Source organism: Furipterus horrens, unplaced genomic scaffold (genome assembly GCF_987537825.1).
Source record: "Furipterus horrens unplaced genomic scaffold, mFurHor1.1.pri manual_scaffold_2, whole genome shotgun sequence".
NCBI classification, from domain to species: domain Eukaryota; kingdom Metazoa; phylum Chordata; class Mammalia; order Chiroptera; family Furipteridae; genus Furipterus; species Furipterus horrens.
Window position 1 is genome coordinate 6,950,194 of NW_028327172.1, and position 4,469 is coordinate 6,954,662.

General features: G+C 54.8%; 1 pseudogene; it reads left to right on the top strand.

Moving 5' to 3' along the window:
- The first annotated feature begins 3,109 nt into the window (after nt 1-3,109).
- LOC150017603 (mediator of RNA polymerase II transcription subunit 25 pseudogene) lies at nt 3,110-4,187 on the top strand (annotated as a pseudogene).
- The last annotated feature ends 282 nt before the right edge of the window (nt 4,188-4,469 follow it).

A 4,469-nucleotide genomic window follows, 5' to 3' on the forward strand; every position in this document is an offset into this window, starting at 1 on the left:
CCTTCCCCCTTCTCTAAGCTCCAACACTTTTGAGACCCCAGTCCTCACTCTCAGATGATGACCTTGCTCCCTGTCCCACCCAGAAAATAAAATCTCTCAGTGGGCGGAATTCTTCAAACTCCCACCAGGTCTGAGCACCCCCTCTCTGCTAACAAACTGCACCTTCTCAGTGACCAGCTCCCAGGAAGGCCTGACCTCCACCCCCGACCAACACCCACCACCCTAGATCCCACCCCCTCTCCCTACCTCAAAGGAATCTTGTCCAGCAAGTCTCCTTTCTTCAGCATTTTCCCCACAACTGGAGCAAATATGCTGTTATCGGGGCCATCTCAAAACAAGAACAAAGCCTCGAACTGCATTTTTGAAAGGGGCTGAGAGCGTAGATCTTACAAGCTCTCATCTCAGAAACATAAATTCTGTACTTAGTATGATGATCACATTGTAAAATATATAAATGTCAAATCACTATATTGTTCACCTGAAAGTAATATAATACTGTACACCACTACACTTCAATTAAACAGTACAGAAATAACAATAAATTTTTAAGCATCCTCTAAAGGTGCAGTGACGGATGTGAACTAGACTTACTGGGGTGATTATTTCTCAATATATAAAAATATCAACTCACTAAGCTGTACACCTGAAACAGATATGACGTATGTAAGTTACACCGCAATTAAAAATATACTTAAAAGTAAATAGTGGACACAAGTATAATAGCCTTTCACTCCATTTGTCCCCCAACGATTGGCTCATTTCTCCTCTCCCTTCCTTAACAGCAATGCTGTGTGTGGTCCCTGACTCCAGACTCTCTGCTCTGACCTCCTGAACCCCTTCAGTCGGCTCTGTCCCCAGCCTCAACCAACACTGCTTGCGTCCCAGTCCCCAAAGACCTCCATGCTGATGGTCCCCCAGCCCAGCCTGTGTCCTCCTGCTCGGCCACCAGCAGCAGCATGTGGCGCAATGGACCCTTTTCACTCTGCTTGACTCCAGGGCACCCCCTACTGACCCCTCTGTCCCTCTCTCCCAGGCTCTGTTGCTGGCTCCTCATCGCTCCCACCACTGAAGGGCAAGGCGTCCATGATCCTTGGGCCTCTCCTCTTCCTTGGCCACACTGACCCCTGTGCTCCTCTCCGGGCATCTCATGCTCGTACCTTCCAGCTGTCTGCACGACGCCCAGATCCGCAGCTCCAGCCCAGGGCTCCTCACCAATGCCAACCAATATGCCAGGCGTCATCCTGACAGTTCCACCTGGGGCCTCCTGGTTCTCTAAGGTACCAGCCCCAAACTCGGCTGCTCACTTCTGCTTGTAAAGCCCGGCCCCTGGCTGTCTTCCCCACATCAGTAAATGGCGAAACCAATCGTTCAGCTCCCTGGCCGAAACCCTTAAAAACATCCTCGACTCTGCTCTGTGGCACCACCTCCGACAACTGGCCCGGTTGTGTGAAGTAGATAGGGCACCCCACAGTGAGGGCCACAGGGCTTGGACGGGAAACCGGACTCGGTCCATCGGGGCCCTTGCACGGGGTCAGGTTTCAGCATCACTCACGCCCACCCCAGCAACCAAAGGTTTTGTGCCCAAACAAACACGCGCATTGGCCCTGTGTCCCCAGGACACCTCCCAGGCTGTTCCAGGGAAAAGACAATTCCACTTCCTGCTGCTCGGTGTTTGCTTCCTAAATATTTCTGCAAATACAGCCACCCTGGGCCTGATGGAGGACACACGTATTAGAAAAAGTTTAGTTTCAGTACTTGCTAAAAAGCTTAGTAATCAAGGTACGTAAAAAGCTGTTGTTCCAGAAACTGAAGGTATGACCCACCAGGACTCCAGGAGGCCATAAGCTGTCCCCGCTCTGTGCCTCAGGAGGACTGCAAGCAATCAGGATAGTATCTGAGCCCCTATACGCCACCATGCAAGAGACAAAGATCACTGCCCAGGACGCAGATGAAAGAATGCTGCAGCTTTTATCTGATTAATCTTTTCCCTGAATTCCAAACCCTTTACCTACACTTTTCTTCTCCTTATAAAATTGTCCATTTATAATGGAATTTAAGACTGTCTGTCAGGGTTCAAATCCACTGTCTTCTCAGGTCGCCCACCATCTGAACAAAGCGCCCATAAAGATTCAATCCCTGTCTCTGCTCATTGGGTCTGGGAGGTGACAGGCAGCACGAACAACGAATACCGGCTTTTCCAGTTTCCTGGAAGTTCCTGATGACCTTTCAGTGAATTCTTTGGCTGCTTGAAAAAGTCAAGAACTCCAGCTGATGCTATCTAGAAACTTCCAGAAATCCCTCCCACCCTTAAAAAGCGGAAAAAACGCCCCCGACGCAGCTAAAGAAGGCAGGGAAGAGATTCCGGTCACCAAACCCGAGCCTGGCTCCCTCACCCATATCAACGCTATACGGAAACTACGGAACAACCATCGTTCAGAACCACCTGAAATCTAGCTGAATGGAAATCCAGCAACTAGAGATTTAAAGAAGCCACATCGAGACAGGTAGGTGGGGCAGGGACAAGGAATCGACTAGTCCCAGACCCCCGTGAGGTTGATAAAAATTGGCGTGGGGGATATCCCGGCAACAGCGGTCCCGCACCAGGAGCAAGCGGTCCCATCACCCACCAGGACCCCATAACTTGCAGCCATAGAATCGAGCGGGACCTGAGGCTGCGTGAGACCGAAAGGAAAGGCGGCTGGAGTCTCAGGCAGTCCCTCGAAAGGGCCGGCACTCGGACCCCATTGGACTCACCTGCTCTGGGTAGCCGCACTGAGACCGCAGCTCACAGGGCACCTGGGACGTGAGGGGAGGAACTGAGGTGTCCCGCAGCAGGACGAGAGCGGGGGCCGGTTGGCTTTCTCCCAGATAAAACTGCGGCAGGAGCCACTGTCTTTGATGGGCCCTTCCTCCACAGCGCTGCCTGGTGGGCGCCACACTTGAGTCACGGCCCCACCCAATTTCAGCCCCTCCAAGCTGCTACCGGTGGCTTTTCCATAATACTGGCCCCGGTTAACTCCCACTTCTGACTTTCCTAAACTCTCCCCAACAGGCAGCATCTGGCCTCCTCGGGCCTCCTACCTCCTGCTAAGCGGCTCCCGCTGTGGTTCCCAGCTTGACGTCTCCCGGCGCCTCCCAGCCCAGCACAGACAGCAGCCACCTGCACGCTGCTCTGTGGCTCTAGCCCGGTGCCCTGGAGCAGAACACAGGCAGCGACTGACCTTGGCCTACACCTCCCGGAGGCCCCACAGCCAGTGCACCCAGTGGGCAGCTTCGGACCACGTCAGAGCACCACGCAACCCCCTCCACAGGGGACGCGCTCAACGGGTGAACTCAGTGGGAAACAAAGAAACATGGCCGAAAAGAAAGAACTGAACAAAACTCCGGAAGAACAGCTCAACAAAATGGAGGCAAGCAATCTACAGGATGCAGAGTTCAAAGTCCTGCTTATAAATATGCTCAGTGAAATTCGGGGAAGAGTAGATGAACTTACAGAGAACTTCAACACCTTAATAAAGAAAATGGAAACCATGCAAAAGACTCAGAACATGGTGGCCCCTGGGCGGGGCCTGATCCCCACTGTGCAGCCTGGGGCCCGGTACACGAAGGTCTCAGTGGCCCAAGAAGGGGCGAGTGGCCCTTCTCCAGCCCAGCAAGGGGCCTCGGCCCTGGCTGAGCAGCCATCCACCTCCAGCAAAGTCGTGGCCTGGAACGGGGCCCTTGAGTGGCACAAGAACATCAGTCTCCCCTTGACAAATACCATCACCATGCAGCTGCAGTCACTGCCGTGCCAGGTCTCCATGAGGCACGGCGACAACCTGAAACCAGAGCAGTGGCCCCAGAAGCTATACATGCATCTCTTCCCCCAGCACCTGCTGACCACCCTGGGCCCTGTGTTCCGGAACGCAAGGATGGTCCAGTTCCGATTCACCGAGAAGGACCTGGAGTCCCACGGAGACCTCAACCGCGCCCTGCGCACCGGCTTCGTGGGCTGCGTGCACTTCTCTCGCATGGCCCCCAGTGAGCTGGAGGTGCTTGTTCTCCAGTACTCGCCCAGGAAGCAGATATTCCTCGGCGTCATTCCCTGCGACCAGAAGGGCTTCGTCGTCGGTCTGCGGCTGGCCATCCTCCAGTACAAGCAGGTTCAGCAGCGGAAGCTGGAGCAGCAGACCAAGATGGGGGCATAGCTGGCTCCCCCCACCGTGAGACCCCGACCCAGACCCAGACCCTCCCCTGGGTGGGGCCCATTCTAGAAGACCAGACCAGGACCTCAAAGAATCTTCTCCAGCTCTGCCCGAAGCAGCCTGAGCCTCGGGAAACTGCGGGCCTCTGGGGCGGCAGGGCAGCCTCAGCCCCCGGGTCCCGCTCAGGCACTGCCCAAGGCCCTCCTGTACCACCTCCCAAACCGTCCCCTCCTGAACCTATCCCTCCTCCCCACAACCCTGGGGCCTACCACCAACTGCAGAGCC